We start from the raw sequence: 13,694 nt of genomic DNA on the forward strand, positions 1-13,694 counted from the left end.
ACAGCTACAAAAGCAACAGTATAATACAGGTTGTTGCTAATATTAACCATGCCTTTATTTACATAGAGTTTTACAGCTTAAGAAAACATTTTATATACATTATCTCATTTGATCTCACACCTACTCTACGAAATGCTCCTTAATTAAATATGCTCACAGAAATCGAGAATATTTGAAGACAGAATAGTGGAAGTTTATAGAATGAGAACCTCCAACTTAATGGAGAAAATTAGTTTGATTCATAAGGCAGGTAAAACAGTGATTTCCAACATTTTAAGTGGGTGTGTAGGTCACAGATCATTTAAAAATCTGAAGAAAGCCATGAACCCTCACCCCAAACATACATATGCCTACAACTATTAAAAGTTAAATTTAATATAGGGAACCTCTATGATATGGTTAGGCTTTGTGTCCCCACCCAAATCTTATCTTGAATTATAATCCCCGTAATTCCCATGTGTCAACGGAGAGACCAGATGGAGGTAATTGGATCATAAGCAACTTCCCTATGCTGTTCTTGTGATTATTAGTGAATTCTCAACTAGATCCGATGGTTTTATAGGGCAGTTTTCTCTGCTCTTGCTTGCTCTTCTCTCTCTCACCTGCCACCATGTAAGATGTGCCTCTTCTCCTTCTGCCATGATTGTAAGTTTCCTGAGGCCTCCCCATCCCTGTGGAACTGTGAGTCAATTAAAGCTCTTTTCTTTATAAATTACCCAGTCTCAGGTATGTCTTTATAGAAGTGTGAAAACAGACAATTACACCCTAGAAGCCCATATACCTCTCACTATTCACCCCTGATTTTAAGTCTAGAATGTTGCTCATTTTGGGAACTCAGCAAAGGGAAAAGAAAAAAGAATTTTTCTCTATTGTCTATGAATTTAGGTAGCAGAAAATATTTTTAATATTTGTTGAGTAATGCCTACATGTTAAATATTTTCCTTCCTTATCTCATTTAATTCTAACAATAGCCCTATAAAGTAGGAATCACCTTCAATTTACAGTTGAATCTCAGAGAGATCTAGTAACTTGTCACACAATTAGAAAGCAACAGAAGGAATTTAAAATTAGGTGTCTCTGATATGATAGGGTATACTCTTTCCACTACACCATACTGCTAACATGTAGACACATTGTTCAGGAAAATAAAATTAGCACTTTTGTTTCGACTGCCCTTGTAAAAATTGGGCTTAAAAATTTAGGTGACCATATTTGCATAACTACATCCTTAAAGTTCTTAACAAGTGAGGAGCGTTAATGTTCCTAAAGAGGTAATGGTGTTGCTTTACATGTGGGGAATTGTTTGTATTGTGAGGATACAACGAGGTAAATAGAACAGACTAAGGATAGAGCCAGGCTCAGGGAAGCACATCACAGATAAGCCAATTAGGAAAGATGTTAGAAAATTTATGATATCAGAAGCAAGAAGGAGATACAAGCATTTCCACCAGAGGGAAATGTGGGACTACCATGAAAGATAGAGTAGGGTCATAAGTGTCACCTGTTTTCAGATACGTAAGCACTGCAGCAGGACTGGAGCCTCCCCACAACGTTTGGAAAAAACCACCTCCTGTGACTTGTGTGGTTCAGTCCCAGAATTCTAGGGCACAACCCTATTATTCCTTTATTGGCCCAATCCCGTAATTCCTACTCTCACCTTCTTTAATGAACTCCCAAATAGTGTCCTTAACACTTTTCAGGGGTCATTAGTAACAGCCTGTTAATGAAACCAAAACACGTTATCTCTCTGGGCCATTGTTTCCTTTCAGCTCACCTGACTGCTAAAGAAAGGAACTAATACCCTTATAACAACTGCTAACAGAAGGCTCCATCACAGCAGTTCCCATGGGAGCTTCTCCTGAGAATTGGATGCTGCCATCACTGGATAAAGAGAGGGTCGTTTCTCCAGGGACTAAGTCCTTGGAAATCCCAGTTCTCACCTTGCCATTGTACATAATATGTTTCTCTCATAGTTTCCACTGCAATGCCAGACATCCACTGCTATTATAGGGCCAAACTGGGGTCTGCCCACCTGGCACAGGAAGACCAGATATCCACACTGAAGTTTGCAGTGGGAGAGAGGAGGGCATTTATTTGCAGGGCACCAAGCAAAGAGGAGTAGGGAGCTAATACTTAAATCCTGACCTCTCCAGAGACTTGAAGATAAGGGATTTTAAAGGCAGTGGTACATTTTTGGAAAGCCAAAATTATAAATTAATAAATGGTGGCTACATATTGATTTTAACCTAAAAGGGCAGGATGGCTTGAAGCAGGAGCTTACAGGTTATATGTAGATTCAAAGATTTGCTGAATTGCGGTTGGTTAAGGAGGAGAAGCTTTGTTTTAGAATTTGGGGTCAGCAGAAAAAATGTTAGCTCTGGCTTGTGGGTGTGACTCCTTTCAGGCCCCTCAGGGAGAAATTGAGAGCAAAGAAGAGTAGAGTTGAGTCTTCACTTCCTCCTTATCTGAGTTCTATGTGCCAGTGGATCAATTCACTGGGATCCAGGTTTTTGAAAAACAACTTTGAAATGTATGTTAAGATGTTTTCTTTAGTTTCTATAGGGGCACCAAACATCCCATGGTTCTAGGTTCCTTGACTATTGTTTTAGGCTACTATTACTTTCTTGTTTATCAAGTTGATTATTTACTTCTCAGGGTTATCTAGGTGCCAGGAATGTCCCTTGAAGGAATTCAAAATTTTACGTTATTTCCATGCTTTTGGTACAGAGGACACAGGTCCTTAAGAGGGCATTCCTGCTTTGTCTCACTCCTAAGGCTTCCAATTGGTAAATCTGGTAAGAGAACAAAAATGTATCTATTTATCCATCCATCCATCCAACCATCCTCCTGTCTATCTATTTTTGTTAACTCCTGGGGTAGTACTAGTAATCAGTTTGGAATATCTCTGCACTACAGAATATGCATAAGCAGGTATGCAGTTCAGATTTTTTACATGGAATATCACCAGAAACAAATATTCAAAAATTATTTCAGAGTCTAGAATATGCTATAATGCATTTGAGGATGAATAGTAATTTTTATTAGATCAGTTTAGGAGAAGAATAGCATGCATTTTTTGTAAGATGTAAATACACAATTATGTGTTATTCATTATTTGGCACAACTTGTAGTTGTCAAAAAGTTAGCACTTTTCTCTCTTCTAGACCCACCTCTATGCTTAAGACTTATTTTCTTAGCCTCAGGCTGAACTGTCCCTCTAGACATCCAGAGAAAGCAAGGCACTCTTCTGTTTGAAATGCTACCTTATCCCCTCGACTCCATGTGCAAATTGACCTCCTCAAAGTCTCTTGAACTGTGACTCAAATTTTATCTGCTATAATAAAATTTTATCTGCTTTTATCTCAATCTCAATCTCAATGACCACATCCCAGGTTTACCTCTGATTATAATATTATAGATATGTAATATTTATATTCATATATTATATTTATATATAGTATTATATAATTATCTTTCCTAATAACCGTAGCTTTATTTACATCCTTTCGCAGTTCTTATTTACCAAGTAGGTGCTACTGTAATAGATTCACATTTCAGCTATCTTGCCTCAGTGTCATGATTTCCTCTGGCATTATGAGAGTTACTCTCCTACGTTTCTGTTTTACACCATGAACCCTGTTAAACAGGGATAACCCAGCTTGATTTGTAAGAGGTAGTTTCTACAAAAAATTGACGGGCTTTAAATTTTGAAAACTATTGTGTGGCAAATATCACCACAGGGCTTTGAAAACTCCAAATGAAAACTAAAGAATCAGTATTTTAGAATTTGCCATTTTAAGACCTTAGTAAAGATGCAGGAAATAAGACAAAAGGACAGAAGAAGTTAAAGAAGTAAAAATTACATTAAAAAAGTAAAAGTTTAAGGTCACTTGTAGGATAGAGGCTAAAAATTAAAAGAACAATTGATAGCAGAATGTTAAAAATCCTGGCAGTGATTCCATACCTCAGTTATTTCAATATAGTTATCCTACCACATTTTTACAAGGTTTTGCCCATTTTGTATTCATATGGAATACCACATGGAGTTCATGTGTGTGTGTGGGAGACTCAAATCTGCTATTACCCAATCTCACTAACACATTTTCTTTAAATTGCCCTGCAATTCCCAGTGACTTCAACTTCAATTTAATACCAGAATAATTGACTCCTGGTTAATTCTGAACTTCATTCACAGAAAAGAGGCTGATATTGTACTGTATTTTCTGAGAGCCATGCTGACTGTGCTCAGAGGGAGCTGGACTTTGTGTCTTATCTTCAGGCCAGAAATCATGAGTTCTGTTGAACACAGGGAAGCAAGAGTCGCAAATGTTATGCATGCAGCAAGAAGGCATTTACCAGATGCCAGTGTCATGCTTCCCAGTCTCCAGAACTGTAAGAAATAAGTTTATTTTTATTATAAATTACCCAGTTTGTGGTATTCCATTATAGCAACAGAAAACAGACTAAGACATTATGTATAGAAAACTCAGATTTATTAAATGTTAACATATTGCTGTATTTGTTCCAGATCATGCTTTGAAAAAGAAATAAAACATTATAAATACAGCTAAGACCCCACTCCTTATTTCTTCTTCCTTCTTTTCCAGAGGTAACCACCATTCTGATGTTAATATTTATCAGTTTCAAACACATTTTAAAAAATACATATACTATCATTTGTATATTTCTAATTTACACACATATTATCACACTCTTAAATATCATTTTATCACTCAGTCTATTGGTCTTTTAAGTTATATGTCTTGTGATACATGAAGCTCTGACTAATTCATTTTAACTGTTATGCAGCATTCCACTTTACTAATTAAAGATACACACTTACTACTCTATTAAGAGATGGTTAGGTAGGTCATTGTCATTTTTCTTCTATTTTAAAAATACAATAATTATCCTTCTTCTGCAAGTTTTGGAAAAATTTTATAAGTAGATATCTAGAGGTCTACTGTTTTAGATACATAGTAGAATCAATGGGTATCTTTAGCCCTACAAGATTCTGATAAATTGCTTTCCAAAGTTTTGGTAGCAATTCATACTCTTACAAAAGGCTATTTCTCTTATCTTTACCATAGTATCACACTCTTAAATCTTACAAATTGATAGTGTATAAAATGGTATATAATTATGTATTTTTAATTTGTTTTGCTCTGATTACTAAAAGAATAAAGCATCTTTTAATAGTTCCCTTATTATTACCTTTACATCTTTTTGTTGGTCTTATTAAGGGCCTGGGAAGTGAGCAAGATAGAGAACAAACACAAGAGTCCAACCAATAAGTTACAAAAATAAGTGGCTCCTGCCTAATGATAGCCTGGATATTGCATTTATAACATAAATATAAAATATTATAAATGTTATAAATATATATTTATATATTATATATATAATTGTATATAATTTTATATGTATTTATATATTATATACATGTATAATTATATATAAATAATATAAATATATATTTCTGTTATAAACACATATAAATATGTGTGTAATAGCTTACATTGACTCTGTTGCCTTTGTATTACAGCATTCCTCATCACAATTCTTATGTACTTATTCTGCCCTTCTTAAAATAATTGTCAACCAAAGAGAAAAACAAAAACATAAAAATACTTTGAAATAATGGAGTATATTTCTCTCAAAATTGTGATGAATGAGAAAACTCACATGTCTCTCTGGGATAAAATGACCCTTTGAATATTTAAGTGAGTTAGGAAGATACGATAAATTTAATCAATGAGCTACAACTAAAATACAAAGAAAGACCAGCATGGCCAAAGTCTATCAGCTATTTCTGACAGAGAAAAACTAACATGACTATGAAATACCTGTTTATTTTTAATTAAAGAACTATCAATCATATAAGATTTTACTGTGGGGCATCTTTTTAGAGCAAGTCATCCACTATTGTATCTCACGGAAATTTAAAAATAGAAAATCTTATTTTCTCCATTCACTGTCATTACCTTTGGTATTAATTGCCATAGACATTGTGGATATATAGGATGAAATGTTTCAAGCAAGCACAATTACTATGGCAGCTCTGCATTTTTTGACATTTTGTATTTTTCCCTGATTTATATGCTTTTAGGTTACCCATTAACATGCTTTGTTGCATTCCATATAAACTGAAATTGGATCAATGCACATCTTAAACTCATTATGCTGATATTACAAATGCAAATTGCCTACTACCTACAGAGTAGTTAAATATCATCCTGCAGTTTCCTGTTACTTATGAAGAATTTAGTAATAACATCTGCAATTTTAAATATGTTTTCTTTGTCTACTCAACCTTGCAGTGCTCCCAAATATATGCCATATCTTGGAGAAAGACTTACAAAGTCAAACAGACCATGACCCCTTTGCTTGCCAGATTACTGAGTTAGAAATGAAAATGCATAGCCACAGTGTTCAAGTCAAAATACTAGGAAATTCTCAGTGGCTTTATTGTATATTTGTTTGTTGAAGTAACAACACAAACACCTTACTGTCCACACACGGGGGCCAGACTTCCCAGCAGGTGGCTTTTGGATTTTACAGCCTCTCATGACAGAGCAGCAAACATTGAATATCCCAGAGCATTCCAAAGTGATGCTTTGTGAGGCTTCTCCCACTAGCAGCATTACAGAAAGGTACTGATCAGAAAATAAATAGCCAATTTGACCACAATGTGTAATGGCAATTCTAGGATAATATGGGTTTCAAAAGCATAATTATGAAACTAACTCTTTAAAAATATTGTATGAGATGTCTAAGCAATTCGTATAAGGACATTCTAATCTTAATCATCAGGAAAAAAGTTTGATTCGTTTACCTCTCTTGGATCTCACCCTACTCAAGCATAAGGCTCAGGGTTTGATTAATAATTTGTGTTTTCCTCCTCAGGTTTGGGACTTCATTTGATCTCTCAATAAATGACAATGTATAGCTGGTTTTCCTTTAAAAAATTATTTTTCTATCCCTTATTTCTTCTTTATATATTTACCCACTAGTCTACTTGTATATGCTCCTTCCTAGATCTCATGTCCTGTGAACCTCCCAGAGCAGCAATTCACTCACTTGATAAGCTCATCAATGCTTCTATGCCATAGGAAAGGAGATAATCACTAATGACATGCATTTTAAGGTTTCTTTGCTTATTTCTTTCCTGTTGTCCAACAAAGATGATTTTAATTGGAAAGCTCAAGCCAGAAGGAAGAGAAAAACAGTGAAAGAGTGGGTTGGTAGTACAAAAAAGAAAAGTGGCATTTTGAGGATACTCTAGGTGTTATTTCTTTAATTTCTTTTACTATAGCATATGTAATGATTCAAATGCATTATCCCTTTATTGTATCATAATAAAAATTTGTAATTAAGTTCATCTAGTGAAGTATTAATAAAGACACTGTACTGGTTTGCTAGGGCTACCGTAACAAAATACCACAGACTTGGTGGCTTAAATAACAGAAACTTATTTTCCCACAGTTCTGGAGGCTGGAAGTCCATGGCAAGGTGTGGTAGGTTTGGTGTCTCCTGAGGCCTCTCTTCTTGGCTTGCAGATGGCCCCTTCCTCACCATGTCCTCCCGTGATCTTTCCTTTGTGTACATGAATCCCTGGTCTTTGTGTATACAAATTTCCTCTTATAAGGATACCAATGAGATTAGATTTCAGCCTACCCTAATCACCTCATTTGAACTTCATCACCGCCTTAAGGCTTTATCTTCAAATGCATCCCCATTCTGTGACACTAGGGGCTAGAGCTTCAATAGATGAATTTAGGAGGAACACAACTCCTAAATGCAGTGCTGAAAATCTCGCACTCCATTTTGAAGGCTTCGCTTTAAAAGGAATTTTGACAAAACAGAGTATACGCATGGAATCATGACATAGTTTTGAATTCTGGTCATTCTTTCTTATCGAATATAGTCAAACAAATTGGTAACAACAAATATTTAGCAGAAATACTATGTGTCCCCTGTTTAACAAATCTGACTGGCATTAACTGATTAGCACATTACAAGCCTGGACATGGTTTCTGAGTGCTTTTCACTCCTGCTTTCTTGGCTGTTGCTAATAATTGATAAGAATTGGTACATAAAAAGAAACTTATTTGCCATGGCTGATTCACATCTTAAACTGGAGGACATAAAATTAAGAACATATATTGTAAAGAAATTAATTTATTCGTGTTATTCCTCCATACCTAAACACTATTGTATTAATACAGCCTATAAGCACAAGTGCTCAGTGTTTTTCAAAAATAGTATGTATTATTGGCATTTATGTGGACAAATTCATTGTGCTGTACTCTGCATTGGCTACTGCTGCGTTGTCTCCTACTCTACACTGCCTACTCCTAAATGTTTGCGATATCCCCCAGTCATTTTGACAACCAGAAATGTCCCTTCACGTTTCCAAATGTCCCTTGAGGTAGGTTCTGCTACAGTTATGAAGTGCAAAAAGCTACCAACGCAGTCACATCGCATTATAATAATATCACCTAAAATCCTTTAAGATTTTTCAAAAGTTGTGTTTCTCAACCTGCTTTGCTTGTTCTCGGAGTTTTGTATGTATGTTCGTTAAATTTTATCTTGCTGATTTAGCAATGTATACCAGATTTTGAAAAAGTTTGCCATTTGACCCTGCATTTCCATTTCTAGAAACTGAATATATATACAGGCAAGTATATAGAGATGAATACACACAGGTATTATCAAAACATTCTTGATCATGATGACACATATCAAACTACTAAATGTTTGTCCGGAGTCCACTGTTAATTATAGTATATCTACCTAGTGGAATACTTTGTAGCCACCATGATGTTGAATGACACATAAATTTATTAACCTGGAAAGATGATAATTAAGAAAACAGTGCAATAAAATAACATTCTAATATGTTACAAAGTGTGTGTATAACAACACACAGAAAATATATATATATAGTTTTAAAATGCATTGTTTCAAGGTACTAGAAAACAATAAGTTAGGTTATTTAATATATGTGTATTAGGCCTGGCATATAACTTTTTTTAATATGGCTCCTAGTTTTTTACAATAAATACTTATTACTGTTATGATCAGAAAAAAAATTCTCATAATTTATCTTGTCACGTTTGATTCATAATTCCACCCTTAGATCTTCCACATCCCAATTGAATCATTTGATGTATTTTTGCATCATTCCTAAACCTGAAAAAGAGTCTCCAAATCTTGACTCAACTTTTGAATAGACTCAACTATACAGGACTAAAGAAAGAACCTTAAGCTAAGTCACTAGAAAATCCCTTTATTAGCCAATACCCTTTTAGTAAAGTTAATCAACTATATGATTCACAAGATCATCAATAAAGATTTAGTGTAAATTGCCTTGTTGAGTTCCCCAAATGATGTATCAATTGCCTTGTCCTTATCCAGAGTAGTAGTTATAAAATTTTTTTAAAAATTAAGAATGGAAGGAAGATCAAGAGAGAGAGAAAGGAAGGAAGGAAAGAAGGAAGGTAGGAGGGTAGGAAGAGAGGAAAGCAAGAAAGTAAAGAAGGAAAAAATGTGATAATTTGATTTGATTTATTTTTTGTAAACCCATGCTGATCCCCTTCAATAAGCTGTTCTAGAATCTTTCCTGAATCCCTAATATGCCTCCCAACTATGTCATGCTCTTTTTTGCCTTCAGATCTTGACCCATGCCATCTTTTTCTTCTGAAGAGCTCTCTTAGCTCCGTGTCCCCTCCACACGTCTGTCCTGCCTTCCCCCACACATATACCTTCACATCTTAATTTTCATTTTTTAGTGGACCTTCTGGTAAGAAATTAAAATCTTTTACTTTATACTCTTTCGAATCCCATTTTGTACTATTTGCTTCTGCATTAACTGACTGCTTACTTGTATGTAATCTCTGGATCATAAACTCATTAAAGTTCAGGTTAGTTTTCTGTTTACTACTGCATTCCTAACACCTAATACCATATCTGGCACATTGGTATAAATGGTATAAATGATTACTGAATGACTAAATGGCTGAATAAAAAAATTAATCAATCAATATATTGCCCATAGTGAACATCAAAGTCACCAGTAGTCTGGAGTTTATGGAATGGGTAATTTCATCTGCCTGTTTGCCACCTTCTAGAACATTTCCATTCTCTAAAGAGCCTTTCCAAATTTTTAGACAGGGGTTTAGAATTAACATGTGAGACTTCTGAGCCCCCAGTATGTAATTCATCTAAGTTTACAAACTTGAATTTACTCAAAGGTCTCAAAGCCTCTCTTACTTTTCCTGTACTTCAGTTTCCTTTTACCAATATTTCTCCAGATGCTTTTTATTCTGTAGAAATCCTATTTATAATTCATATTTAATTAATTAAAATCATGAAAGTTATTATCAGAATTTAAATTCCTACAAATTAAGTTATTGATTTTAACATTCTAAAGCAAAGTATGTTTTCTGAATTAATAAACAGTCTTTGAATATTAGCATTTGGGAGAACAAAGGAAATTTTGTGAAAAAAAAATCTATCAACTAACCCCTGATAAATGTTGACCGGAAAGAATTAAATGATAATAGTAATAATCAGAATCACAAAAGCAACCAGGTCTGGTGTCTCATCTCATATTTAAATACTCTCAACTGTAAAATCCATTATAAACTGTGAAATTACAATTGTTTCCCAGCAGAACGTGATCATTAATAGCGCTTGTGACCAATTCCTAATTTAGACAGAATTTTAAAGACCTGCCCCTGATTCATAGTATGTGGGAAAGAAATCAGACACCCAAAACTGGGATTTTATTATAAGCATTTTTTTGGTTCACAAACACCAGTTATTCTCAAATAGTTTATTTAACATGTCACCATTGTCTAGTAAGTATCAACCATTTTATTGCCCAGAGGTTATAAAGGGGCTTGTTTGACATTAGCTTGTATTTGCCCTCACAATTCCAAAGACATTTTTCAAAGAAGATAATCAGCATAGAGAGATATTAGAAAGGAGTATGCAATGCAGAGGTGAATACAAGGTCACACTCGCGACTTTCTGAAGCAATAGCAAAAGCAAAAGGAAAAAAGATAACAAAAAATTTTTAAAATGGTCTTTTAACAGAGACAAAAGCAGTTTACTTCCAAAGGCATGTTGTTTACTACTCTGCCTATTTGGAATATCATATCCCCAAATCTAGCTCACAAATCAATTATAAATATCTTTACAATTTAAATATATAGCCCAGTTAATTCTGAAGCACAAATGTGTAAAGTTCCCTCACTTCCCTGACTTGAAGAGTGAATATTTTCTCGTGTTGTACATGAAAACAATTCCTGAAGGATTTTTATGAACCATAGAACTGTAGGTCTCACCTACACTTCCACACTAAGCAAGCTGGTAAGATCAATAACAAAGAAAAACAGTCTTGAAGCAACCAAACAAATAGGAGTTTGGTAGGATCACAATGGGATGATCCACTTAGTTCTTTGAGGGATTGTGGATAAAAGAATAAACATCTGGGGTTATGGGTTACTATAGTTCTCTATTTTAAATCTTTATTTTCCTAACTTTTCACAATTTTTATGTATTATGTTTGCCATTGTAAAGAAAATTAAATATTTCGCTATGGCTGTCGAGAGTGGAGTGGCATATCTAAGCTTGGGTACATACGAATAAAGGTAGATTGAAAAAGTCTGGGCTAAATTCCATTAAAGGTTGTTTTAAACAATGAGTCAAAAAGAGACTGGGGAAAAGAAAAAGTCATTTGATCAGATAATAAGTGTCTTTTAAAAAGCAAATTGCTGGTAGAGAGAATCGATTACTTCTATTTATGGCAAAGGGCAAAGAGTGGGATTTTTCATGAATAATTCTGGGGTCATTTTTATCTAACATCTCATAAATGATCTGAAGCAGAAGCACAGAGTAAAATCTCACAGTTCAGAAGCACGCAACTCTTCCAGAGAGTAAAGTGACAAGTGAATGAAGATAAGCAGTAGTAAATCTCTCAGTGTCTGCAAAGGACAGTATAACAGATAGAGGGCCCTTTGAAGGTAGAGACCATGTAACTTCATTCAACTCTCTATCTCTAGCTCCAATCACATGGTATGCACTCCAATATTTTTGCATAGAAAAAAGAAGGACAGTTTGTAAAGTGGAAAACCAAAAAGTTAAGTCAAGGAGAGCAATCTATGATACTAAAGAAGTACAATTATAAACTTAAGAATAGTCAGCTGTTATTTACATCCCTGCAAAAGGACAAGAAGATAGATGGAGGTAGTGAGCTCCATATGCTCCTGGGACTAAGACCATAAAGTCAATTCAGTTCAATGCAGCAAACATGGAGCACATGAGGAGACCCTGGTGTAGATAGACTTGAAGTGAATGACAGCAAAGGGGCCTGGATTAAATAATTCCACCTCCCACTTGAACGTAATTGAGCTCTTTACAATTCTCTAATTTTAGTTAGCTATTTTCACTTGGCTTATACTCTGATAAATGTTAACACTTGTAGTAAAGCAACTTCATGAAAGACAATGGCCAGAGAAGTTAGAACAAGAGATTATTTTTCGAAAAATTTAGATGTTTTTATCCTGAGTTTTTTTTTTTCAGCCTTGATTTTATAGATTGCATTTCCATGGCCACATTTGATATGTTTCTCTGTCCCTTTGGTTTTCTCCAAATTGATAGTTTTACAGGTTCCAGCAGATTTAGGTTCATCTTTAGCAAAAATATTATTTGAGGATATATTTATTTTAAGGAGACTCTCAAACGTCTTCCAGAGGCCAATGTCATGGGAAAAAGGGAGTTTACTTGGATAATATCATTTTAGGGGTGTATTTCAGAAAAAAAATGTAACTCAGAAATAAAAAATTTATTTACTCATTTCACTCCAAATAGCTGTACAGACAATTCCAAAAATAGTTGCAAAGACTTTTTTTTAAAGCTCTGTCATTGAAATAAATGAAAGATATTCTCAAGGTGACAATTTTCTTGTGAAGTATGAAATTCCCTGTATGTTTGGAAAATTGATCCTTGTTGCTGTTGTTTTACTATTTTGTTTTATGATCCTGATTCTCAAGAGTTTAAAGCCTAGTTGGGGATCCACAATAGACAAAATAATTAATGAATACAAACAAATGCATTAGAAGGTACTTAATAAAATGTCCTTGGAAGTAGGTGACAATGCCTGAATAGTTGTCAGGCCCAAGGGCCCCTTCCATTCTTGTCAAGGGGAGTGCTAGCCTTCTCTCCTTTCACAGAACACAAAAAAATGTCCTTGGGAAGAGATAATTCTCACCAAGAAGAGGGAGAGTATTTTCTATATTTGAGGAATATCCAATACTATTAAATTCTCGATTACTAAGTCAAATTGGAAAACATGTAGTTATTGGCAGGAAGAGATGCTTAAGGATGGAATCATTTGATAACTCTTGAAAGAAACAGAATGACAAAGGAAAAAAAGGACCTATTAAAATTATTTAAATTTCCAAAATTCAATGACAATACAAATGTTTAGACAAGTTACACCTGTGCTTGATTTTAGGTTCATATTTTACATGTCAAACAGGTTTAATAATGTCTTGTTAAATGTAGCAAAGTTAATAATAAATTGTGTTCGCTGTGAACAAATAAATAGGCAGTGACTTTAATAACTACTATAAAAATAGCTTAGGAAGTAGTGGGTTGGAAAAAAATTATAAGTTAATACAGTA

The 13,694-nt window shown here is 34.4% G+C and overlaps 1 non-coding gene across 1 annotated transcript; it reads right to left on the reverse strand.

Moving 5' to 3' along the window:
* Nucleotides 1-13,125: 13,125 nt before the first annotated feature.
* Nucleotides 13,126-13,246, reverse strand: LOC129034433 (U6atac minor spliceosomal RNA). Its single transcript, XR_008501909.1, has one exon. It is a non-coding gene; the product is annotated as a U6atac minor spliceosomal RNA (small nuclear RNA).
* Nucleotides 13,247-13,694: the final 448 nt, after the last annotated feature.

Source organism: Pongo pygmaeus, chromosome 2 (genome assembly GCF_028885625.2).
Source record: "Pongo pygmaeus isolate AG05252 chromosome 2, NHGRI_mPonPyg2-v2.0_pri, whole genome shotgun sequence".
Classification (NCBI taxonomy): Eukaryota; Metazoa; Chordata; class Mammalia; order Primates; family Hominidae; genus Pongo; species Pongo pygmaeus.